The sequence below is a fragment of the Mesoplodon mirus genome, assembly GCF_964341445.2.
Source record: "Mesoplodon mirus genome assembly, chromosome: 16".
Taxonomy (NCBI): domain Eukaryota; kingdom Metazoa; phylum Chordata; class Mammalia; order Artiodactyla; family Ziphiidae; genus Mesoplodon; species Mesoplodon mirus.
Genome location: NC_138992.1, coordinates 29,805,319 through 29,833,073, shown reverse-complemented (window position 1 = coordinate 29,833,073; position 27,755 = coordinate 29,805,319). Strand labels below are relative to the sequence as shown.

Genomic DNA, 27,755 nt, shown 5'->3' with positions numbered 1-27,755 from the left:
GGCCCACGTACAGCAAAAAAAAAAAAAAAAAAAAAAGGAAACACATCACTTTTAATAGAATACACACAATCTAAGTTGTGAATGTTGAGAAAGAAATTAGGGGTAAAATAATGGAGAACAAAACTCATATTTGGCATTTTCCTATTCTGAGCACTCCATAGAGAAAAATCTAATTTTTTTCTGCCCTTATCAGGTAAAGCTATTGATTCAGGGGAATAGGTTATGCGGAAACCATGGAAGTTTCTAGTCAGGCAGACTCTGGGTTCAACACTATTACTCCAGGCAAGAGATGAGCATCTCTGAACTTCAACGTCCTCGTCTGTCAAATGGGAATAATAATAATGATTCTCTTACGGGATGGTTGTGAGGGGTGAGTTAAATAAAGACGAGAATTTGACCCAGGAAACTTTTGTACCTCTCCTTTTAAGGGAGGAAAATTTTCAAAATTTTCAGGAATTAAGGTAGAATACACTGAAAATGAATAGTTTGCAGGTGAGGCGGCTCTGAGACCTCGAGGCTGAAAGAGCCGGATGCTCAGGACACCTAGGACGCTTCCTGTCCCGACGTGGCAAGAGGACCGACCCCTCTTTGCGCAGGGTCACCAAATGGCCCGGTTCCAGTTTAGGTGTCAGAATCTATCCATCTCCAGTTTGTGTCCTTTTCTTAAAGTCGGACTGGAGGAGCAAGGATGGAGGTAAAACGTGCGTTAAAAAAAATTACAGTTCAGATTACAAGGACAACAAAATCACCAAGGTCAGGGTGGGTGTCAGCGAACTATGCAAAATCCTGCGTAATGAGGAGTCATAAACGCTCTGAAAAGAATTCTACATTTTAATTTTAGAAGCTCTTTCCAAAGTCCCCTACAGCCTGCCGCTTGCCACCCTTTGGCCCCCTCTCCCGGCTATCGATCATCACGCTCCTTTCCTCCTTTTTCCTTCCAGTAAAAGTAAGCATCCGAAAAACTTCAATTCTTCTCCAGAAGTCCTAAGCCAATTTCGCAGTCGCGGAGCTTTTTCATTGCTTTAACCCAACTTTCTTTCGTTTCTTTGGCGAGAACCTGAAATTAGAGCTGCCCGACAGCCTGGAGCCCTAAATCGGGGAAGCGTGGGGCTTAGTTCCGGCGAAACCTTCTGGTGCCTGTGCGGGAAGCTCATTTTCCCCCCGGGGTGGGGTTCAGAGTGCCGGCAGGGACCTAACAGGGCGCTCGCTCAGGTTCCGAGCCCAAGTCCCTGGCGGCGGGGACGCGCGCGCGGCGTGGGTGGGCGCTTTAAGCCCGAGCGGCGGCTGCAGCACTAGCTATTTTTAGCGGCGCGTCGCCCCCCTTTCTCCCGGCCTCCGGCTTGGTAGCTTCCGGCGGGCGGCCGCCGCTCCGCGGCTCCCTCCTGTCTCCCCCGCAGTCACTCGCTCTTGGTAGCGTCCACGCGGGCAGGTCTGGAAACTGAGCATGTCTGGAAGCGCTCGGCGGCCTCGGCGGCGGCGGTGGCAGAGCCAGGCTGCGTCAGGCTAAGCCCATTCACCACCGCGCGGCCGCAGGAGCGCAGCGCCGACGCCGCGCCGCCCAGCCCAGCCGAGAGGGGCGCACTAGCCGCCGCGGGGCCCGCCGCCGCTCACCGCAGCCCCCTCCTGGCGACCCGCAAGTAAGTTTGTGAGGCGGCGGGGCGGTGGGGCGACGGCTTGTCGCCCCGGGGAAGCCCACGCTGGCAGGCGGGAGGCACGGCTGGCGCTCCGGAGAACCGGCTGGCCGCTGCCCCAGGTGCCCGGCGCCTCGGCGAGCCTCTTGGCCAATTTGAAAGTGGTGGCCACTGGGATGTTCTAGCGGGGCGGGGGCCGGCAAAGCAGGAAGTCTGAACCGACTCCGGCGGAGGCCGAGGGGGCCGACTGGGGCAGAGGAAAGGACCGCGCAGCGAGAGAGCGGGCTGGTGCGGGCTGGGTTTGGCATGCGGGCTCCCGGCCGAGAACAGCCGCAGAGGGAAAGCCGGGTGTCTCCGGGGGACAGGGTTGAGAGCGCCGTGTGGGAGGCATAGTAGAGGGTGAGCGTGTCCTGGCCGGAGGGGCGGGAGGGAAGATGGATGGAAAGTGGGGAGCGTGGAAAGCGGATTTGAACCAGAGCTTAGGACGCCGGTGGAGGGGGCCGTGGGCTCCGGGAAACGAGTGGACTCGAATAATTTGGGGAGTCTGTACCAGGTCAGGGCGATATAATGATGGAGAGGGACAGCTTTAGATCGAGGTCTTCGAAGCGAATACGCGAGGCCAAATGTTGGGAACTTGCTGGACAGAGGATGGAGGCAGAAAGTGGCCTGGAAGGGCCAGTAGGAAAATCGCTGAGGGATTTGGGTGAAGGGGAGGAGGAGCGCGGTGCAGAGATCGAGCGGAGGAACGGGGCTGCTGTTGCGGCTAAAAGGCTCAGGAAAGGCTTGGAGGCTACTACGTGCGGTCCCCTGAATAGTGAATTAGTAGCGGTTCTCTGAGGTTTACTTGCACGCCAGGCTCCTCCTTCGTTTTCTCCCTCGCTTGTTAACAGGGCAGCTCGGTTTAGGCAAGCCTGTAGATTTGGACAGATTAAGCAACCGGGAAGGTAGTCATTTGCAGGGGAGCTGCCAGTGCTTCCCTTGAGTGGCTCCCGGCACCCTCAGGGTGCCATGTAGGGTCTGAATGTGTGTGTTTCAGGGGATGGTGGAGGGTGATTTCTGCTCTAGGCCACAGGGATCCGCGGTCTCGCCCGGGAGGTTCTGTGTTTGGGGCCGGGAAGTCAGGCAGAAGTCTGCAGTGTGCAACTCGCGGCGGGGCGTGTGAGTATGCGTGTGTGCGCGCCTGTGCGCGTGTTGCCCGCCCGGGGTCGCGTGTGTTGCTGCAGTCTGTCTCCATGGCGAGGAGATCCAGGGCTCCACAGGCGGCACGGGGAGGGGATTAAAGGAAACGTGCTTCCCTACCTCTCTTCTGCCTCCTTTCCCTAAGGTCACATTCTTTGCTCGTCCAATGATGCTCTTCTCTAACCTCTTCTCCCGACTCCTGCACGTCCCAGACCTGACGCCGGTCTTGTCCTCTGATTCGGTACCCCGGAGGACGCTGCTGTCCCTCCTCTGCCAGAGGGAATCCGAGGAGTCCCGCTGGTTAGAGGGGCTCCCGAATCCACCAGTCTTTCCCTGGGGCGTCACTCCGGGGGTCCTCAGTTCACTCTGCTGCCCCTGCAGGTGACGCAGTGATGTTGTCCCACGGACCCCAGTGATGGCTCCAAATAGCCAGCACTTACTGGTTCTCGGGAGGTGGGTCTCCCCGGAGTCCCCCACAGGTAATTGTAACTTAAAAAGAAAAAGACCAGATTAGTAGAACAAACAAGCACTGAGGTCAAAAAGCTTTATGTAAAAGCGCCTCTTAGACTCACAAATATTTTACCCACTAACCACAAGAAGGGGAAGAAGCTTCTACAGCGTACGCATCTGAAACTGGAGGGGAGGGGGCGGCGGAGCGGGAGTTGTCACCATGTCCACGGCTTCTTAGACGCCATCCAGCTTGCTATTTCCTGTCCTCCGGGCCATATTTTAAGCGAGACTTTACCAAGTACAGGAAATGAGGATGAAGGCGACTCTGGAAACCTGTGCGATCTGTGGAGGGACTCAAAGAAGGGAGAGCGAGAGCTGTGCTTACTGTCTGCCAGATATCTCAGAGGGCTGGGCCCTGAGACTGTGTGTTCAGACATCAGAAATAATTCTGAACATCCAAACTGCAGGGGGGAGACTCAGATGAAGGGAAGTGAGAAACTCTAAAAAAGTGATGAGGACCGTAGTGTGGGGTTGTCTTGCAAGGTGATCACTGACCTGTGGAGCGACACAGCAGAAAGAACAGCAAGCTTCTCATGGCCAGGGGCACATCATCTTATTCCATAGGACAGTGGCTGGCCCAGTTTCTAGTATAGTAACTATTGAAAAATACCTTTTGAAATACGGCCATGATTCTGGATATCTGAAAAGTTTGAATACAAAGACATATACTGTCATTTTCTGCTTCTATTACTATGTTTCTTTCATTGATTATTATTAGAACATGTGGTGAAGGTAAAATAAATTATTATCTTACCTGTTAATCCCGTTCTCCCCAGAGTGCTGCTCAAGTAGATATAACCACATATGTTTGCCTGTTTTTTTGTTTTGGGAGTCATGGAGGAAGGAGAGTTGGGCACATTGATTAGGATGTCACATAAAGGCAGAGTTTAGGCACCTGAAGATCTTACGCGTGTGTGGAGGTGAAAGCTTCATGTATATAATGCTAAATTCAGTGCAAAATGAGAAAACCCTTCTGTCTCCACTCCTCACCTCCTGCATTTGAAATACAAAGGATTGTACCCTTGGGCTGGTTCCTAGTCCTCTGAAGCCTAGCTTAATAATTTTCCTGGAGGATTGTTTCCTAAATTCAGGTACACTTTAGGAAATAATCAGTGGACTCTTTGCAGCCCTAAGATAAAGTCATTAAAAAAAAAAGTGGTGAAATGGCTTGATGAAGCAGAATAATGAATGAGAGAAATATTAACCAAAGTGGAAGAAGAGAAATCACTTTCTCTTGCCTCGGGGTTAGATCTTATTGATAGGCTTAGAACAGTGGTTCTCAACAGGGGCAATTTTGCCCCCCAGGGGACACTGGCAATGTCTGGAGATGTTTTTGGTTGTTACAACTGGGTTGGGAGGGGTGCTACTGGCATCTCGTGGGCAGAGGCCAGGGATGTTGCTAATATTCTACAAGGCATTGGGTAGTCCCCCATAACAAAGAGTTATCCAACCCCACATGTCAGTAGTGCTGAAGATAAGGAACCCTGGCTTAGAACTAGGTATGATTATAATGAAAAACAGCTCCTGTCAGGATGCTTTCACATATTCCTATTGGAAGTCTATCTTGAAAATCAAGAGTAGTTAATATTAAGAGACTTTCTTTGCAAATGGCCCCATATTCAAAAACAGTTGCTTTAAGGAAATTAAAGAGGTATCCTTTTAGCAGAACTTCTTTTCAGCCTTCAAAAAAAAATTCCTAAAGTAGATTGGGAATGTCTGAAGACATATATAGTATGCATAGGAACCGAGTAAACATTTTTTTGATGAAAACAAGTTAAAACTGTTCTGCCACTGTATTTTTCACTGTACTTGTTTGGTAATTGCTTTTAAAAATACATAGTTTTAAAATTAATATTAATTTAATTTAAATTACAGCTAATAAATTCTTCATGTAGTGAGGGATTGAACCGAATCAGAGAAAAATGTTAGCTGAACACTTATTAGAAGCCTCATGAAGTGTTCCAAAATGAAACCTTAGTATTTGTAGATATCTGCCCAGGAAGGTAAGAACCCTGTATAATTTTCATGCATTTAGTTTCAGTTTTAAATTGACAGCAAGGCATGTATTGAGAAGCAAACCTTTCCGGCTTGCAGCACAATACACTGCCTGGAGAGGGGAAACAATGGCTTACACTCTTGGATGTAATAAGATCAGGGAAGTGTTCTAAGAACACCTGTGTGCAGGAACTCAGAAGCTTGCTTGATAAAACCTTTGTCATGATCCCACTGAGGCCTGGAGAAACTAAACAGATTTAGTTAATCAGTCTCCCATCCATCTCCCTCCACCTGCCAGCACTTTTATTGGTGGGTTGGTTTCAGAATTCATTCTAACGAGATCCTCATTAGGGCTGCTTACTTCCCTTCTTGTTCTAATAACCATTCCCTCCATCCTTGGCCGTCACCATCCCTCAGTCCTTCAGGAATTCACGCAGCAGGAGAGTCTCCTGCTTAGTTTCTGGAGCACCCAGTAACCTCTCCTTTTCTCCTGTGTGTACAAACACAAACAGCTCTTTCCTGCTTCTAAGAGGAAGAGAGATTTGCATCTCTCTTGGAAAAAGGCAGTGGGGAGAGTCCTTGTTTTCCACAGAGGCAACCTCAGTTTCTCTGCTTGCATCCTTGAACTGTCTTGTTCAATTGTTCAGTTGCATATTCTTGATTTTAGGAAGGCTTCCTCTTTCCAAAGACAGAGTGAAAGAACTGAGGAAGACAGAACTTCACTGTGAGCCGCACTGTTGTTGATAGAGGGCACCTCTCATGGGCTGTATGAAGCCTCAAGAATATGATTTGAACCAATGATAATCCTGTTTGTAAAGTCCACAAGCATTTGTAAATTCAACAGTAGCAGGTTCTGTTCTAGACACTGGGACTCTGCATTTGCCGTGCCGAGCTGCATTGTGCATTGCAACCGGTTTGCAAAACCAAGTTCATTTAGAGTAATATACATATATTTCATGTATGTCTCAAAGTCTATCTATAAAAAGAAACACAGGATGGGTATTCGTTTTCATTAAAGTTGGAGAGGCTATAGAGATATATAGCCTTATTCTTAAAAATACTTCAGAACACATTGTTGATATGCAGAAGGCAAAAGAAACCATTAGGGGGGAAACAGTTACATGTGTTTCTCTATAGATCAGACAATGGGGGAGTGAGCAATCTGAGGTGAAAGGGATCAGTTCTTATCTCCCTTTTCCTTTCTTTAGGAAATAGTTATTGATTTTGTTTGACATTTAAGGAAGGAGAGATGGTTTCCTTCCCTACAGATACTTGTTGAATGGATCTGTGCCCTTTTATACTTCTGATAGCCATAGTAGGAGGCAGTGGGCTGCCTGGTATGATAGTTAGAGTGAAGCAGAATTTCAAATCAATTTTGTCCATAATGTTTGTGACAAAGGCTCACTTTCAAAAACTGAGCATACCGTGTCACTATTTTGATGAGACTAATATAAAGATTACAGAGCTGAACATCTCTGCTGATTTGGCTACTAGGTACTACCTATGCTTTAAACTATCAGAGTGTATGTATTGGGAGTGGGGAATGAAATAATATGGCAGCATCGCTTACCTATAAACAAACTTGCGGGCCACTGTGGCAGGTCAGTTATTGTCCAGCTGAAAGAAGGGTAGTGTCAAGGTGGGAATTTTACTGAACAGTGTATGCTGTCCTTGCTGAGTTCAAGAACAAGAAAAAGAACAAGAAAAGCAGGAATTTGAAATTTATGCTACAGCAGAGGCAAAGAGAGTTTCTGCTTTTAATTTCATTTTAGCTTATTATTGTTAAGGACAAGCAGCAGTAATGCATGAAAAAGGTAACCTTGCCTGTGGAAGGTTTTACTTTTGTTCATAAATGCCTGTTCATCTTAAGAAGCAAATAGCCTAGAACATATCCTGAGGCTTTCAGCCTTCAGTATAAATTGTGAGTCTCTTTATCTCTAGAATATTCATTATGTGATATCATTTGGAATCTGAATACTGGGCTAAATTGGCTGATGCAGTCCCTTCCAATTTAGTGATTTAGAGTCGTCTCTGTCCTTTTAAAGAAGGTGAAAGAGATATACTGTTTGTCATTGGGAGCACAGTTATGGGTGCTGGAAGCAGCCTCTTTTACACACAGACATGCCTGGTACTTGACATTGATCTGGGACTCCACTGACCAAAACATAGATCTCAGTCTTCTGGATTATGAAGCCTGATCTTAACAATTTTGATTGGAACCAGAGCTGCGAACAGGCTTGTGAATCAATTGACGATTTCAGAAAAGACCAAATGATGACCCAGAATACCACCCATTGCCAGGAAAGAGGTACAGCAGTTTAAGGAGGATCAAGAGATTTGCAGGGCTTCCCTGGTGGCGCAGTGGTTGAGAGTCCACCTGCCGATGCAGGGGACCTGGGTTCGTGCCCCAGTCCGGGAAGATCCCATATGCCGCGGAGCGGCTGGGCCCGTGAGCCATGGCCGCTGGGCCTGCGCGTCCGGAGCCTGTGCTCCACAACGGGAGAGGCCACAGCAGTGAGAGGCCCGCGTACCGCAAAAAAAAAAAAAAAAAAAAAAAAAAAAAAGAGATTTGCAGTCAGATCTGGCACTCTTACTTAGTAGTTTTGTGACTTTAGATGAGGTTTTTTTTTCTTTTTTAACTTCATGGAGCTCCAATTTCCTCATCTTTGAAATGGAGATTTTTTTTTTCCTGTAGAGTTCACTATAGGATTAGAGGAAATATTTTCAAAGCAAAAGTGTGTATTAGTAGTGTTGGTTATGGTGGTGCTTATATGTCCTTCTAGTGCTGGAATTTAAATGGTTACTGTCTAGGAAGTGGAAGTAGTGGGGCCATTGGTGAGCAAGATGAGATGGAAAAGGGAGTGGATCATAGTTAGGAAGGGGTTTTGGAGGCGAGGTAGTCTGATGTCCTCTTTTGACTGATGGGTCCTTGGGGACTCAGGATTATGGTGTGATTTGCCCAAGGTTATGCTTCATCATTTCAGCTGAGTCTACAATTTTTCAAAGTCTCCATCCTAACATTCTCCACCTTAAGAGCACACTTATTTTCTTGGTTAAATCCATGTCTCTTCTGTTTATCTAAAAATGGTTATTCAGCTCAAGAACCTCTCTTTTCAGGTGTTATATTCCAGGTCTTTTATAGGCAAGTAAAGAAGGCATCAGTGGATCTCTAATTGAATTTGTATAGGAGTTCAACTCAGCTGTTCACTTAAATGATCAAGATGGTCAAGTACATGTTTATGTTTTCCTAATTGGGGTGAACATTAGTAGAGTTTTATCTAAAAACAACAAAAAACACGCCACTATGGATAATGTTCTTCAAATAGGTTATTGCTATTAATGACAAGAAAATTGAAGATTGGCCCTTGTTGATGGTTCTGTTGCTAAATTAATAGTTTCATTTTTGTTTTAAATCAGTGCTGTTGCCATTGTGGTTTCTTGAAGAGTTTCAGGTTCAATGAAAATGTTAAAACCTACATGTGTTGGAAGTACTTTGTGAGTTGTCAAGTGTATTATGCATGTTGTCTTATTTGTAATTTATGGTAAAGATATATTATCAGTTGAAATAATGAAAGACTTAAAATTGAAAGCCAGGGCAGAAAAAACATTCCCTTTCGAATCAGACAAACTTGAATTCAAATCTCCATTTTTTAGTCGCTAGCTGTGAAAACTTGGACAAATTACTTGACTTTCCAGCTTCTCCTGTCTTTTGCGAATCACACCCACCAGGTTACAGGTGATTCTTGTGATGATTAAGTAAGATAAGTAAAGATCTTAGCATGATGCCTGGCACCCTTCTTTGTCCTTGTACACTGCTAATTCACCATACTTCAACTACACCTCTAAAGTAATTATTTATACTTGAATTAGTTCAGAGTTTTTCACTGTAAAGAATCAGAAAACCTGATTTTAAGTGACTTGAGGGGAAAAAAAAAGAGAGAGAGATTTCATGAATGTGTAACTGAGTAAAATAGGGGAGTATATCTGGCTCCAGGTAGGACCTAATTTAAGACTCAAACCATGTAACTAGTTCATTGTTAATGGGAGTGAGAATAAAAAGGTTGTTAGTAGTCCAGTTGGAAACTATGCATTAATTTCTTTTAAGTCTTCCAATAGCTTCCTCTTCTTGGACAGAAACACACAGGTCTTGCTAAAACAGTAATAAATCCATTATAGATAGCTGTATGTAGAAAAGTTTCGAGCTGCTTACATAGATTATTTTGTGGGAGGGAATGGAGTGAAGCTGAAATTTCAATGGAACCTACTAATAGTGGTAAGTCAAAATAAGATAAGCAGTAAAACACAGCAGAACAAAATTCAAAGCTTCAGTTTTGTAATTTATCAGAGTTCCTTAACTGAATTAAATAGAAACTGGTTCTGGGCAATTTAAGCAGAAAGGAATTCATCATATGGTTATGGAGTAGTTCATGGAATCGAAGGAAATGCTGAAGAACAAGACCTTGGAGAGGGTACCCCACTGTCGGGTTGAGTCAACTCTAGCTGTTTTCCGTCATTGTGTCACTGTGCCCAAGACTCAGAATTCTGAGAGAGAGAGAAAGAGAGAGTCAGTTCAGAAAAAGAACAGGGCATCTTGACTGGCAGTCCACCAACATTGTGTTTCATGGGCCCAAGGGGCTACCAAGGCATAATCTCTAATCTGCTCCTACCAGAAGGAGGGGAATAGATGATACCGGGCAGGCATACTCAACTCATGTCCACTACATAGATTTGGATGGGAGAAACTTGCTTCAGTGATGATGAATCACTAGAAGGGAAAAAAGGAAAGCAAAAACCAAAACAACACCAACAACAAATAAAACGAGTGTATTATCTAAACAGAATCCATGTGCCAGACAAAAATACTCTGTCAGTTTCCTAAGGCTACTCTTACAAATTACCACCCACTGGGTGACTAAAAACAACAGAAATTGATTCTCTTGCAGTTCTGGAAGATACAAGTCTGCAATCAAGGTGTTGACGGGGCCACGAATCTCTCTGAAGATTCTAGGGGGAGAATCTGTTCCATGCCTTTCTCTTAGGTCCTGGTACTGCCAGTAATCGTTGGTGTTCCTCTGTTTGCAGAGGCATCACTCTAATCTCTGCCTGCATCATCACATGGTGTTCTTTCTCCCCTGTGTTGAATCTGTGTCTCTTCTTTTCTGATAAGAACACTGGTCATATTGGATTAAGGGCCCATAGTGTTCTTGCATGACCTCATCTTAATGTAAGCAATCACATCTATAATGACCCCATTCCAAATGAGGTCACATTCTGAGATTCTGGGAAGGACATGAGATTTGGGGAGACACTATCCAACCTAGTATTGATGTAATGTGGATAAAATAAACCACAATGCACATAGCTAGGTCTAAAGAGTGGGAAGGGGGTACTATCCTATTATTCTGTTATAAAACTCTATCTGAAGTATCATGCCTGGTTTAGGCACCGCTTTTCAGATGATCATGTGTCCCCTGGAGAACTAGTGGAAAAACAATTTGCTTTGTAAGGGCAGTTTTTTGGAACTGCAGACCATAAACTTGGCAAAGAGGAGTTCAAGATAAATATAATATGAGCTTCCAATTGTCAAAAGGAAGAAAGATTTAATCTTTATTGCTTGCTTAAGAGCTAAGAGCTATGGCTGGGAATTTCAGAGAAGCCGATTTTCTCTCATGTAAGCGAGAACAGTCTTATGTAAGTGTGGTTCAGGAGTCCCCATCTCTGGAAGCCCCCAGCAGAAGCTCATCATCCATATTTGTTATGGATGATGTAGAAGAGATTTCTGAATATCCAGGGAGCTTAGATTAGATAACTGCCCAACGTTCCATGTTTAAGATTCTGTTCTTCTAGGAATACATAGAATGTTAGTGATCCCCCAAACATTTATTAAGCATGAAGCATGGTATTATATGTTGGTGGAAACAGTAGTAAACATGGCGTGCATAGTCTCTGGTTATTACGTAGATAAATATTTCATTGGTCTACTATGGTAGTGATAGTACATATCCAGGAACCTGTAAAGTATCTGGCACAAATCACAAGATTAGTAATTACTTGTTGAGTGAATTTGTTGTTTAATCGGAGTCTACTTTACAAACATATGTTCAAGTTGTTTACCTGGAGTACTTAACCTGATAGTTCTCAGCACTGTCATATTCCTTCATACGATATCTCCATGGCCTTCTGGCTGTATAGGATTACCTTGTTCATATATCACCCCTCTCTTTGTTTCATTTTTACCATCTTAAAAATAGGGTTGGAGTTGGGGAGTGATTTTCCTCCTTAATCTCTTTCCGCCTCTGGGCTGTCTTTGCCAACAGAGGCAGCCCTGAACCTCTGAAGTTCGTGTGTGGCTGTGAAGACTGGAGGGGACTTTGGCTAAAGCAGTGTTTCTCAGGGTGTGGGACACTATGACTGACTTTACACGAGATGACTTTGGGTGGTGTATGGATATGTGTGGAACTGAATTGAAAGGATTTTGAATTTGTTCTCTTCCAGTGTTTCTTATTAAGGCAAGGAGGAAGTTTCAATTTGGTGCTAGTGTTAAACATGTATTCGAGATACTAGTTTTAGCTCCCTTTTTAACAGAGTAGGCTTCAGTTGCCAAGCTTTCAAAAGTCCAGTAAAACTATTTTGTTTTCATTGTATTCATTTTTGTTTTATTTTCTTTCATGCTAAGTGCTAGTTTCCATATAAAATAATGACACAAAGCTTCCTTTAAAAATTCACGCAGTTAAATTTCTTAATGGTATGATATTTTTTAAAAATCAAGAAGGTAATATATATAGATGATTGAGACTTGGAAATTTCTATGTCAAAGTTCTCCTGATGATTCATGTGTCTGGACTTTCTTCCCTGCTGTTTCTGGCACACCTTTGCACTGTGGACACCTGAAAGCAGCTGTTCTGTGTAAGAGTCCTCCCTTTCTGTGTTGGTTCACAAGATACCTGTTGGCCCAGAGAAAGGGAACTTTGTGCATATAAATATGGCTTTGCTTTGCTTAGTGCCTAGATACTATGTATTTCTGAACTCTCCTTTAAAAGGAATTCAAATTGCTTTTCTGGCTTTTAAGGTAGATTTGTACATTGATAGAATAAATGTTGAATTAATTTTAATTTATGTAGTTCTTTCTCCATTGTATTTGTTTTTGTTTTCCTTTCTTTTTGTGATAGGGCCGAGACTTCATAAAGAAGAAAGGGGATTTTTTTTGACAGGTTTTTTTTTTTTTTTTTACATTTTACTGCCCCAGGGAGTCAATTATAATACTGAAGGAATTTTTTAAATTTTCAGCCAATTTTATACATGAGCATGTTTAAAAAGTCAAAATTTTCTACAAGGCATATGATATAGACTAGTAGTTTCCTCCTCCACTGCTCACCATCTCCAATTCCTTATTCATAGGAAGCAACCACTTTTTTTCTGGTGTTTATTTCCATATTCCTAAATACATACTTAGAGTTCTAGATCTTGAGATTTGCTTTTATCTGGTAACTTCCTAGATTAGAAGATATGGAAGATGAGTATTATTATCTCTTTCACTAACTTCCTTCCATCTTGTTCTTCCTCCATCTTCCCACTCTTCCCAACATTATTTCTTTCTTTTCTTTTCATTTTTTTATTTTTGTTGAAATAAAGTTCAGAAGTTTGGTTTCCACTTAAGATGGAGAAATTCACAAGAAATCACTCCCACTATCACAATGACAAAAAGCTGGATTTTGTATATTATATAAAGTCATAACTTGTCTTGGGCCCATCAAGAGCTGAGGTCACAAGATAAGCAAGTGAACTGAAGTCCAAAAAAGGACAAATCCTTCTAAGGAGATATGGGACATGAACCCTTTTACCTGTGCCAGCTCATAGGAAGAAGAAATAATGTACACAGAAGTGAATAAGAGTACACCCATGTTCATAGCAGCATTAGTCACAGTAGACATGGCGTAGAAACAACCCAAGTGTCTATCGATGGATGAGTGGATAAACAAAATGTAGCATATATGTATACAATAGAATATTATTCAGCCTTAAAAAGGAAGGGAATTTTGACACATGCTGTAACATGGATGAACCTTGAAGACATTATGTAGGTGAAAGAAACCAGTCACAAAAAGACAAATTCTTATATGATTCCACTTTATAAGGTACCTTGAGTAGTCAAACTCATGGAGATGTAAAAATGGTGGCTGTCATGGGCTGTAGGGAGGGGGAACTGGGGAGCTCTTGGCTAATGGATGCAGAGTTTCAGCTTTACAAGATGAAAAGGTTCTGGAGATGGACGGTGGTGATGGTTGCTCAACAATGTGAATGGACTTAATGCCATTGAACTGTACACTTAAAATGATAAAGATAATAAATTTTATGTTATGTGTGTTTTACCACAACTAAAGGTAATAATAAAAATATTTTAGAAAGCGAATAAGAAGAAAGATTTAAAATCTTTAAAAAATTCTTGAAAGTCAAGTGAGGACTAGCAGGATAGCTGAGAATACCTGGGAGTGTAGATACAAGGGGAGTCTGCACTCTCTCACAAGTTCTTTCTTTTTTTTTAATTGAAGTATAGTTGATTTACAATGTGTGTTAGTTTCTGGTGTACAGCAAAGTGATTCAGTTATGCATATATATATTCCTTTTCATATTCTTTTCCAGTATGATTTATTACAGGATATCGAGTATAGTTCCCTGTGCTATACAGTAGGACCTTGTTTATCTATTTTATATATAGTAGTTTGAATTTGCTAATCCCAAACTCCTAATTTATCCCTCTCCCTCCCATGGTAACCATACATTTGTTTTCCATGTCTCTGACTTTGTTTTGTTTTGTAAATAAGTTCATTTGTATCATATTTTAGATTCCACATATAAGTGGACAAGTTCTTTCCCATGGGCCTCTGCTCAGTGCTTACCAGAGAGTTTGGGGGCAAGGAGGTTAACCAGAGAGAGAAACCCCATTGGTTCCACAGGTGTGCACATAGTGAGAGGCTGCCCCTGGAAACAGGTGTAAAATCCCACCTCCAACCCCAGATTCTTCTCTTACTGGCAAAAGCCTTTTGCCACAGGGGAAGGGGCAGAAACCCCACTGAGCCCAGCATCCTGCACTGGTACAAAGTGGAGATCTGTAGAAAAGTTGAGGAAAAGCCAGCCCAAGGCCCAGGTTCATAGCGCCTAAGAGTGAGGGAAGACCCAGAGAACTCAAACGTTTATGTAGCAGCTGTATCCATAAGTGCTAAATATTGGAAACATCACAGAGGTCCATCAGTTGGGGAATGGATAAACAAATTGTGGTGGTATTCCATAGAATAGAATTCTACAGGACAATAAAAAGGAATAAAAGGAAAGTGCTGACTTCACCACTGTGCCAGTATTCACTGAGAGTAACCATCAGGGAGACAGCCATGAATATTTCATGAAAAACATGGCACTTTAGAAAATGCAAAGGTTGGGAAGGAGATCAAGACAATTATGTAGAAAGCAGGAGTACTTAGAGGGGCTGATTGTGAGGCTAGGAGAGACTTAGAGGTCATAATTTGCTCAGCAAGAAGACAGTCCTATATATGATCTGAGGGTTTTTTTCATTATGATACATAAAATACTATTGATTTATAAACTACTATCCTTTTGAACCTCAAAGCCCTCTATATATACATAAACAGTTTTTTCCCTACCCTAGACTTATGTCAAGTTGGTCATAGATTCTTCAAAGTTAAAGCATCTTTAGAATTCATCTAATATCCTTCTGAACCGGGGTTCTTAACCTGTAGTTCACAGGCATGGATAGAATTCAGCTAGTACAAAAACTTGGGTAAGGAAAAATGACATCTTTATTGTTATTAACCTCTAATTGAAACTTAGCATTGTCCTTCATTATAGGTGTAGGTTACCAACCACAGTAGCATCAGCAGTACCTGTGACTTTGTCACCAATGGAAGTCACAGATAATATCATGTCCCATTACAGTTGTTGACAGATATTTTAAAAAGTCATCCAAGGAAACACTCCCATTTACCATTGCAACAAAAAGAATAAAATACCTAGGAATAAACCTACCTAAGGAGACAAAAGACCTGTATGCAGAAAACTGTAAGACACTCATGAAGGAAATTAAAGATGATACAAACAGATGGAGAGATATACAATGTTCTTGGATTGGAAGAATCAACATTGTGAAAATGACTATACTACCCAAAGCAATCTACAGATTCAATGCAATCCCTATCAAACTACCAATGCCATTTTTCACAGAACTAGAACAAAAAATTTCACAATCTGCATGGAAACACAAAAGACCCCGAATAGCAAAAGCAATCTTGAGAAAGAAAAATGGAGCTGGAGGAATCAGGCTTCTGGACTTCAGAGTATACTACAAAGCTACAGTAATCAAGACAGTATGTTACTGGCACAAAAACACAAATATAGATCAATGGAACAGGATAGAAAGCCCAGAGATAAACCCACGCACATATGGTCACCTTATTTTTGGTATAGGAGGCAAGAATATACAATGGAGAAAGGACAGCCTCTTCAATAAGTGTTGCTGGGAAAACTGGACAGCTACATGTAAAAGAATGAAATTAGAACACTCCCTAATACCATACACAAAAATAAGCTCAAAATGGATTAAAGACCTCAATGTAAGGCCAGACACTCTAAAACTCTTAGAGGAAAACATAGGCAGAACACTCTTTGACATAAATCACAGCAAGATGCTTTTTGACCCACCTCCTAGAGAAATGGAAATAAAAACAAAAATAAACAAATGGGACCTAATGAAACTTAAAAGCTTTTGCACAGAAAAGGAAGCCATAAACAAGACAAAAAGACAGCCCTCAGAATGGGAGAAGATATTTGCAAATGAAGCAACTGACAAAGGATTAATCTCCAGTATTTACAAGCAGCTCATGCAGCTCAATATCAACAAAACAAACAACCCAATCCAAAAATGGGCAGAAGACCTAAATAGACATTTCTCCAAAGATATACCGGTTGCCAACAAACACATGAAAGGATGCTCAACATCACTAATCACTAGAGAAATGCAAATCAAAACTACAATGAGGTATCACCTCACACCTGTCAGAATGGCCACCATCAAAAAATCTATAAACAATAAATGCTGGAGAGGGTGTGGAAAAAAGGGAACCCTCTTACACTGTTGGTGGGAATGTATATTGATACAGCCACTATGGAGAACAGCATGGAGGTTCCTTAAAAATCTAAAAATAGAACTAACGTACGACTCAGCAATCCCACTTCTGGGCATATACCGTGAGAAAACCATCATTCAAAAAAGTCGTGTACCACAATGTTCATTGCAGCTCTATTTACAATAGCCAGGACATGGAAGCAACCTAAGTGTCTATCGAAAGATGAATGGATAAAGAAGATGTGGCACATATATACCATGGAATATTACTCAGCCATAAAAAGAAATGAAATTGAGTTATTTGTAGTGAGGTGGATGGACCTACAGTCTGTCATACAGAGTGAAGTAAGTCAGAAAGAGAAAAATAAATACCGTATGCTAACACATATATATGGAATCTAAAAAGAAAAAAACAAAACAGTTCTGAAGAACCTAGGGACAGGACAGGAATGAAGACGCAGACGTAGAGAATGGACTTGAGGACACGGGAAGGGGGAAGGCTAAGCTGGGACGAAGTGAGGGAGTGGCATGGACTTATATATACTACCAAATGTAAAATAGATAGCTAGTGGGAAGCAGCCGCATAGCACAGGGAGATCAGCTTGGTGCTTTGTGAGGATGTAGAGGTGTGGGATAGGGAGGGTGGGAGGGAGATGCAAGAGGGAGGAGATATGGGGATATATGTATATGTATAGCTGATTCACTCTGTTATAAAGCTGAAACTAACACACCATTGTAAAGCAATTGTACTCCAATAAAGATGTTAAAAAAAATCATCTATGCTCATTCCTACTTTGAAAGTTTGGTTATTATTAGATCTGCTGTTAGATCTTTTTATTTAGAGTATTAGAAAAAGAAACACATATACCATGTCACGAATTCATTCTTTTATAATTTGATAACTGTTTCATTGTTTTTCATTTCCTTTATATCCTGTGTATCTCATTCTTAGAAGAGATCATAGGCTTCCACAGACTCCTAGAGGGATTCGCAACATCACAAAAGAACCTGGAACCTCTCTTGGACTGTCAGCAGTAAATTCCATTCGGCACAGATGGCTTGGTCCAGAAAGCCAGAGCTGTTGAGTGCGTTCCCACACTCTGCACGTGTGCTTGATCTGCCGGATGCCATCTGTGCCATTCCGTAGGGAACAGTGGTTCTAGCAGGTTTTATGTCAATGGTGAGGGCGATGGGCATGTTTCTGAGCATGTGTAGATTCTCTGTGGCTTCTTTAAGAAGCCTCTCCTATAGTGGGGCCAGTGCAGCCTTAGAAGTAAGGACTTGGTGTCATGCATTTTAACCTTGCCTATTAGGGGCCTAGTTTTTAGAGCACCATCCCATGTTCATGGCTGTGGGCCTCTGGAATCCTTGGTGGGGAGACAGGCAGCTCTAACAGAGGTCAGTCTTGTGGGTTCCACTTACATGTTTGTGAATTCCAGAAGGACTGATGTCTAACTTCAGAGCCATAGGTCAGGGCTCTTTTTCTAGTATTGATTCAGTTCCCTGGCAGGTAGTGTAAGATTTAAATGAACACGTCTCCCTTGTCAAGATTTTTATATTTTTACTTCTATTGTCTTTTAAACTTTATTTTAAATGCTGTCATGCCAGAGTGAACCATTTGGGTGACTTAAATGCCAGTAGTGATACTGGGCAAATGGGCATCCACCTGGACGCCCGAGGAATGGGAGGATTGCTTCCCTGTGGGTTATACTTTGCAGCTAGATACATATCCATTATGAAGGTTAAGTTTTCTACATATCTCAGGATAGCTTATCTCATTTTTGACAACCCTGACAGGAAGTTTTGCCTCTTTTAATCTGCTTTTGTTTAACTTCTATCACTGACCTAGGTTTGGTCTGCAAGGCCTCACAATTAAATTTCCTGAAGTTACTGCAGTGCTCTTACTGTGACCTTCCTGATGTGTTCAAAGAATGCAGATCATTGTGAAATCTGCCAAAGTATATTTTGACTGAAATATACTTTCTGGGAGACATTAATCTTAGGCTGCAGTGGAACATTTTTCTAACAAATGTTTGGGATCTTAATATGTGTCAGGCACTCAGTTGAACACAGATGGTATATATAATAAGGGGCAGAACAGATGTGTCCCTGCCCTTGTGGGTGTTGGGGCGAGTGTGTTAGCTGTAGTGCCGGAAGGAGCTCCGTACACCAAGTAGGTGGGGTGGGAGGCTATACAGCAGAGTGAAATGACCCTGCTAAAAGAGGGGCTCCCTAATCGAGGGCCGCGTAGGTGGAGTTGGGGCAGGAATAGGGGCGTGTCCCAAGCAGAGGAAACAGCTTGGCCTTTATGAGGCAATGGAAGGTGATCAGTGTGGCTGAGTCAAGGGTGAGGGCAGGACCAGATGGAGGTGGGAAGGTAAGCTAGCATCAGACAATACAGGATTTTCTTGGCCAGGCTGAGGATTTTGGTCTTTGAATTAAAAATTCTTGCAATATTTAGATCATTTGAGTAAGAATGTAAAACACAGTTTTTATTTCATGTATATACTTTTTGAAATGGCAACATTTTGTCCAGAAGTTAATTGGAGCAGCTCCGCCTCATTTTAATGTTAGCTACCAGTGGGGATGAATTAGTTACCAGATCATTGTAGCATTCTTGTGGAGGCATTGGACATGAACTTCTTCCCTTGAAAGCTGCCAAACCAAGATCTGTGTGTCCCCTTATGTGCGATTTCTGCAACATTTCACATGAAGCTAAGGCAGCATGTGCTGAAATGGCCAGCATCCACCTGTACTTAAGTGGCTCATTATTAATGCCCTAGTTCTTTTTACCTAGTACACGGAAGATCTAGGAGGATACTTATTGGTTCTACACTGTGAAGGACTTTGAAAGGACCTTGAGACAAGGATATTCAGAGGAGGTGGCCAAAGCACTTACAGAGAATTATTTTTTTGTGTGTTTGGCATCTTTACACATGATGTCAACAAGAGCCTCAGAGCGTAACCATAGCATCAGAGGGCTTTGTTCTGTATTTTAGAGTCTTCATTTGAAAATGTGCTCCCATGAAAATGTGTCTTTGATCTGTGCAGCTTTCCTGTGTGGACTGCTCCCACCCCTAGCATCAACGTTTTCAGTCCTGCAGGTGGTGTGGAGCTAGCCTGCCTTCTTTGCTCCTGTTCACCTAGGGTGAGCATGTGACCCAGCCAGCCAAAAGGCCCCCACCTGCAGCCACAGTGATTTGTTCAAGGATGGGTGTGTGATCTCAGCCGGCAGGATGATGAGAGCACTCCCTGGGATTTTGACAGAACACGGAAATGATGCTCTCTTTCTCGTGGGGCTTATAGACTTGTTAGGATTTGTACCTAGAGCTGCTGGTGGCCATCTTTGTTATCAAATGGAGAAAGCCTGCCTGAAAATGAAGCTAGTCCAAGGAAAATAGAAACGAGATGAGATGAAAAGGCACACTTCAGCCTATTGATCTCACCACACCCGAAATCAGTAAGATTACCAAGTATTTCAGTTGCATGAGCCCATTTTTTTTCACTTCCATTTAAGCTAATTTAAGCTACGTTTTTGTTACTTTTATTTTATTTTATTGTAATATTTATTTATTTATTTGGCTGCGCCGGGTCTTAGTTGCAGCACGCAGGATCATCATTGCCGTGTGCGGGATCTTTAGTTGTGGCATGTGAACTCTTAGTTGCGGCATGTGGGATCTAGTTCCCTGACCAGCGATCGAACCTGGGCCCCCTGCATTGGGAGCACGGAGTCTTAGCCACTGGACCACCAGGGAAGTCCCGGTTTTTGTTATTTTTAAATAAAATAATTAAAGCATAAAAGCAGCCCATAGACTGGCCCTGCACAAAGTGACAGCAGGAAGGGAGAGGTCTGAAGATGTCATCTGGTGTGGAGTGAAGGATTTGAAAATCGCCATTACCCTGAGCCAGAAAGTTTGTAAGAGAGACCAAAGGATGTGCTAACTTTTCCCTCCTGATGCCATTTCCTTTAAATAGCACTGGATCTTTTAAACTAGATTCTGAGGTAGTAGCATCCTAGTCTTTCTCAAATGCAGAAATGGGAGACTTAGTGTTGCTGTGTTTTACAGAAACAAACATTAATGGTGGCTGGCTGATTCCTAGTTACAGCCTTGCCATCTGAAATCCATGGATACATTTATCTGTTATGCGTTTGCTTTTACCATGAGGCATTCTAAGGTCTATTGTTCAACAAATAAGACATTACAATGCCAGTAATGGTCTCTAACGTGAATAGCAAGATTAGAAGGACAAGCAGTGACAATAATAAAGGACAAATTATCCTCTAGTTCTAGTAACTCAGCATTTGGACATTAAATAGCTAGAAAATATGAGTCAGTCATTTTGGATGCACAGTTCTGCAACACCTTCATTCCATTTGGCATCCTAGGTATGGGTTTCTTACAGCCATTTCCTTTTAAAGACAGGTAAGAACAAATACACAGTATGGTGATGAAAAAGAGCATTTCAAGTGTCCTGTGAACCTAAAGTGGAAAGCAGAAAAGCAGAGGATCTATAATGACATTCCTGATACAAGTTTATGCTAGTGGCTTATTTTTTCATTATTTCTTTCTGAAGAGATATATGAAACATCTATAAATTAGCATTGTTCATGGCTTAAAGGAGGCTGGGGAATTGGGGCATTATTAAGACTTTCATTTTACATTGATGCTGTCTCATGGATAATAATTTGTGCTAGGAAGGGTTATAACACAAGCCCTTTAGCTAATAATAGAACCTGGTTACTAAGCTATGAGAAGAGGTACTCTGCGTATCATAATTCAGTGACCAGAAAACATTGTCTTCCAAGATAATGGCCTGAATGTTCTCCAAATATGTAAAGAAACATCTTGGTTAGCTTGCTCTTTTCCATTTAGAAGAGAAAATACAACAAACACCAGTTTTCCATTAGATATCATAGAATATACTGGTCTTTATTATCCCTTGTGCTCCTGCAATAGAAAAAAATAGATTTCTCCTTCCCAGGTAATTTAATGGGGAAAAACATCACATTTTCAAAAGACAAATGCTGCACAAGAGAAAGTAGCGTGAGGGTAATGAAACTCTGTTGTGCTGTGTTTAGTGAACCGATGGCTTAATAAACTATCTCCTTGGTGACAAAAAAACAAGAACCAAAACAGTTCTCACCTTTGTACCCATAGGAGATTGATTAATAAACACAAATTAGCACACACACCTAAATTTGGTGTTTGCCTCCAAGTATTCGGTCTGTTATCAGTTATATCTGTAAGTATATATAGCTAAGAGAACAGAGCCCCCTGGGGGCGGTTCCAGCTAGATGGATGCTTTGTAGTCTCACACAGAAAGTGGCTGGAATGCACACTTCAGTGCAGTGGAGTTTCCTGTGCATTTGACTCTCAGTCTGCATGTTCTTCTACCAAAAAGGTGAGGTACGAAGCACATCCTGTTGCCCTGGCCGTGCCCGTGTAGAATGCAGAGGCTGCTCGCTGGGACCTATAGCTACAGCCCAGGGACAGATGGGCCATGCAGACAGATGGGGTTCCTGGGCAATGAAAATTCATTGAATTTTCTGTGGCAGGCAGAGTGTATTGGAAGATGAGGAGACTCCTTCCGTTTTGTGAAATGAAGACAGGGAAGAGCTAGGTCTACAGAAGTTCAAGTGGCGACTCTGAATTTATGAACCTTGCACTTGGTACCATTGCTGACAGAAAACCTGAGCATTCTCTGCTATTTGCAGTACAGCCCCTGACACAGGGAAGGGACTGTTCCAGTGCAAAACAGCATAAGTCACAGAGGAGCAACATCTGGGTGACAAAAGTACAGGGAAAGTCCAGGCGTTTCCTACAGCCCGGCATGAACGAGCATCTGATTGGAGTTGATGTGTAGGAGCCCCCCTCTCCAAATATGTATTTTTGCATAATATACTTCAGCTAACCGTATAATAAACTGATGGTAGTTTTCATTTTATATTAGTTTTGAGGAGTCCCAACTCATTTATTCATTCTTTCATTCAGTATGTAAATTGATTGCTTACTCTTTGCCAAACATAGAAAAAAAGTGGTGAATAAATCCAAAGAAATCCCTGCTTTCACAGACATTACATTCTAGTTTGTGGCAACAATCAACTGTTAAGCACATACACAGGTAAAGGCTTTGAAGAAAAGATATTTGAATAATGTGGATAATATGAAAGCGTATGACAAGCCTGCAGGTTGAGGAACAATAATAGTACATAGATTAAATATAGGAGGGACCTGAGGACTGGCTCAGGGTAGAGAATTTAGAGAATGGGAAGCAAAGGAGGAAAAAGCAAGGGGCCTGGGGAGCAGCAGCCAGTGAGGTAGCAGGAGAACCAGGGAAGCAGGTCCTTAGAGAGTGTTTCAGTCGTTTGTTAAGTCCAGCGGTGACCTGACCCAACTGCTGATTTTAGAAGTTTCATCCTGGCTGCCAAGGAGGCAGGGTTATCACAGGACAGGGACAGAAGAAGAGAAACCATTTAGTGGGCCGCTGCACTAATGGATGTGAGAACTAAGGACTGTTTGCACTATGACTGTAGTGGTAGAGGTGGTCAAGGAAGCTACATTTGGGATATGCACAAAATATGGTGGAAGGTAGGATACAAAACATGCTCATACACATATGACCTAGAGTTGGATTCGACATTGGGTGTGAGGGAAAGAGAACTGTCCTATTTGGGTGATCTTCATTTAGATCAGTGCTACTCAAAGTACTGGGGTGCAGGCTTGTGCCAAAACGTAAATCAGCTGAATTTCTTTTGCATAGCTTGGTTTTTCTCAAGGAGGGAAGCAGTGCATTGATTTAAATTCTAGCACGAGCTCCTTCTTTTGCCATAGACCAGAAAGAGTTTCCAGATCAGAGTCATCTGTGGCCCTCACTCTGAGGAACCTTGCTTTAGACAAAGTCATCAGTGAAAACCTTTATGACCTGGCTCTCAGGGTTATCCAGGTATGGCACGTTCTTGAAGAACTGCTGATTTTGTAGTTGCACATGTGTGCTGTGGTTGCCAAAGTTAACAGAACTGCACACAGATAAGTTATAAAATACTTTGTGGAGCAATACCTTCTTAAAGTTATGGCTTCTAGATTTTCATTAGCTTTGTTTGATTTTGTTTTTTTGAACAGTAGGCAAGTGTAAGATAATACGCTTAGGAGAGCATTCTTTTAAACTAACAAATTAACTCATATTTATGAAGTAGGGTCACAGGGCAACTGAAGCTATACCATACTTGTTCTTCAAAACTTAGCTTAGCACCATCTTTTAGGCAGCCTTCCAGATCATCTAACCATTCGGATATTTGTCTTTCTTATGTGTTTTCACGGCACTGTGCGTGCTTTACCTTTGTCATAGCACTATTATAAATCAAGAATGCTTGACTGACTTTCCCTGCCTCCCCGCAAACTAAGGAAGTAGAAGGAAGGGCTGTGTCTTATAACTCCAGTAGCAAGTAGAATGTGTGGAACATTGTAGATATCCAATTAAACTGTATACACTATGTAGCATGATCATAATTTCAGAGAACAAAAGGATACTGTGTGCATTGCTGGGCATAATAGCATCCAAGTTGGGGGTAGCTACCAAAGCAAAGACTTCTCTAAGCTAACCAAAATTTGAGGTAAATGATATCAGTTGTAGCCTCAAATATAGAAAAGAGTTTTTAATAGTTAAATGAGTTTTGCACATTGGACTTGTTAACCGTATCTATTAAAAGAGAGCAATTGGCATGAGTGATATCATTTCAGATATAAAGGCCACTTCTGTATATATATTATAATAATCTCACTGTAGAGGGAATGACTCATTATACCACAAACAATGTCACAGTCAAATTTGAGGTGGTGGGATCTATCAACAGCAATTTCTCTTTCTTTCTTTGTTAGCTGGAGTTCAGATGTGATGTTTGGCAAAATCTGTTGAAAATCTTAAAGTCTGATTACAGTTTACAAGTGAGCCGGTCACCATCCAGGGACTCTAGGTTTTGTAACCAATCCGAATACTTGGAGCTAAAATTTTTTAAAATTTGTTTTCATTCAACAGATTTTTTTTTTTTTTTTGTGATACGCGGGCCTCTCACTGCTGTGGCCTCTCCCGTTGCGGAGCACAGGCTCCGGACGCGCAGGCTCAGCGGCCATGGCTCACGGACCCAGCTGCTCCGCGGCATGTGGGATCTTCCCGGACCGGGGCATGAACCCGTGTCCCCTGCATCGGCAGGTGGACTCTCAACCACTGCGCCACCAGGGAAGCCCCTCAACAGATTTTTTGAGCATCTAGCGTGTACAAAAAGTACCAGGTGCCGTTAAAGTGCTAGGTGCTGTGGAGGAATAGAAAGATGCATCAGACATGGATTTTGTCCATAAGGAGGAGTAAGATGAGATATCATCAGTCTTTTTGCTGCACATACTTCCAGGTGTTATAAAATAACACAAACGGAACCCCTTTCCCTGGAGAGTAAGTCGTGCTTTCTTGGTGGAGATCACAGAGCCTGAAAGGCTTCTAACCTGACCCTGTCTGCTCTTCCCAGAGATTGCTCCCCGAGGTGGGGCTTCCATCGGTTCTCGCGATCCTTGTTCCCTTGGGTGCACCACTCATGAGGAAGATCTCAGCCGTGGCAGCGATTTGCAAAGCCAGTGTTGCTCTCAGTCTCCTGCTGGTTGCTCCAGTCTGCAGTTCTTATAGGGTCTAATGGGTTTAGCATCAATTTGCATTGTATCCCACCCCTTTCATTTCCTTGTTTTGCTTTGAGGCAATCAAAGGTTCTATCAACTCTCACCTGACTATAGGTGAGCTGCCTAAGGATATTCTTCCTATTGCTATTCCTAAAAGCACGTATAAAAATGACTTTAGTCACTCTCCCAGCTTCAATCATAAAATTCCAGGGAAAGTTTCGAACGGGCCATATCGATTCCCTCAACTCTCAGCGAACCACTGTGACTGGAAGGAACAGAGGCTCTTATTGGCTCAGCTCGGGCCACGTGTTCAGGCCTGTGTATAGAAACTGGAAAACCCTCATGGCTTGAGTGAAAAAGAATAATTCCTCAAAACTGGGGGAACTGTTGCCAGAAAAATGGTGAAATAGTTTTGGCAAGTTAAAAAAAACACAAAAAACAAAGATGGCTACCACATTTTCTACTATTTTCATGAATTTCTATATATATGTGTGTGTATTTATATATCACACTTTCTCATACATACATACACACAAACACAAACACATCACTATTACCATGTATCTTTCTCTTTTTAGTTAATAATAGATGATGATTATTATTATAGGTGAGTCCCTGACCCAGGTGGTTTGCAGACATTTTCTCATTTTTTCTTTATAAAAACTCTAGAAGGAAAGTATCATTATTATGTCCATTTTGCAGATGAGTAACCAAGGCAAAGAGATGTAGCTTGACTATCACCCTCCTCAGTTCCTACCACCAAATAGGCATCACCTACAAAAGGAGCCTCAGATAGAGCTCTGGTTCTCCCATTAGCTTCTGGTGATTGGCTAAACTCTAGTGATGCCCTGGATTGTGTTGATGAGGAGTGGTGAGGCCAGTGTACATATTGTGGACTAAATATAATCTCTGGCTCTCATTTTGTCCTTGGACAAGCAGTGAGTATTTGTCTGCATGGTCCCCAGGATTGGGTCAAAGGCCAAGGCATGTTCAAGAGGGAAATGATAAAGCTAGGGCAAGAGTAGTCTTAGACCATAACACTTAATTCCTAACCCGTGCTGGTACAGTTTTCCTAAATTTTGGCTTATGATTTCCATTATTTATTTTGACCTGACCTGGTAATAGATGCTGTGTTGCCAACTGGTTTGCCCTAAAAAACATTATTCTTCACCTGCCAGGCGAGTCCAAGCACACCCTAAATCTGTGATGTTGGCTCCACTCAATGTCATCACCACTAATATTCAGGGGCATTTACTCTGAAACTGCCACCTACTTCAAGTGCATTGTCTCATTTAATCCTCATAACAAATTTTGAGAGGTTGATTCCACTGCATTTTCCATACAGCATTCCCAAAGCTGATAACTGCATCTCTCATTCATTTACTGTCAAAGTAAAGTGATTTGGGCCCCATGATTGCAATATATTAGACAAATGGACTCTAAGATATTTTATTTTATTTTGTCTTGGGTTGTATAATTTTATTGTGTCTTAAAGTAAATATATTCTTTTGTCTATTTTGTCTTGAATTAGATAATTTTCTTAAGGGGAGGAATACTACCACTTATTAAGTATCTGCTAAATACTAAGCTAACTGCATACAGATTCTTACTTTTACCAGTCTTTTGGTTCTGTGCAAATACTCATTGAGAGTGTTTTCTCACAGATATACAACTCTCTGTCCAAGAACACCTTGGGAAAGTAGTAGGGAGAAATGTACAAGATAAAGGAAATAAACAAAAGTTGGTGAGGGTACTTCATGAATACAGCACAGATGCTTGACATGGAGAACCGATTTTTGATGGCAAGCTGTGGCCCTGGCAGATACATAAAATTTATCACTGCGGGAGGCGGTGATCCTGCAAAGGAATATTGTGGGAAAAAAAGGGTAGATAAAATCTACCGGCAATAAAATCTTTTCTTATGTGCTCTTCTGCCTTCTCTGTCAGATTTGCTGCTGTTCATCGATGCATATCAAGTAGGGATTAGGAGAGAATAAATCCTGACAATTGGTCATTCATGATGAGTGCTGTCTCCAACTCTATGATACCTATTTTTTATGCAGTATTTTATAAAGATGAGTGGAATAGAATAGAATAGAGTGGAACTGAGTAGAAAATGATGCAAAGGCAGATAATCAGAACCAGAACTATACAAAGATGGAACATGCACATAGCTGATTTGATATGGAGTATCAAATGGTATTTATGTTTATTGTTTTATTGAGAGGAAACCCTTCTGGGGGAGAAAATATGACAAAAGCAATTTTGTTTATTGGCAGAAGAATAAGAACCCTACTAATCTGTCCATACTGACATACCTCTCTTTCCCCTCTAGTGACTGTGAAACCCCTGAAAGTCAAAACGTGAGAAAAGCATGTTTACACACATATGTGTGTACTTTGTGTATGTATGTGTTTATATGTGCTACACAGCTTATGTAATCCCACATATATACACACACGTATAATGAATTGGGATAACCTAGGCTATGGTGTGTTAACAATCAACCCCCAAATCTTAGTGGTGTAGACCACAAAAGTGTGTCACTCGTGCTGCATGTCCATTGCAAGTCAGCTGCAGCTCTCCTTTACTCAGTCTTACTCTGGAGTCAGGCTGACAGTTCAGCCTATATCTGGAGTATTG

At 42.1% G+C, this 27,755-nt stretch overlaps 1 protein-coding gene across 2 annotated transcripts in view; it reads left to right on the top strand.

Moving 5' to 3' along the window:
* Positions 1 to 1,435: 1,435 nt before the first annotated feature.
* OXR1 (oxidation resistance 1) overlaps positions 1,436 to 27,755 on the top strand; it is a 446,853-nt gene continuing 420,533 nt past the window's right edge. For both annotated transcript variants that reach the window (XM_082601053.1, XM_082601051.1), the window contains exon 1: positions 1,436 to 1,637. The gene's annotated coding sequence lies outside the window, so the exon portion shown is untranslated. The remainder of the gene's footprint in view (positions 1,638 to 27,755) is intronic.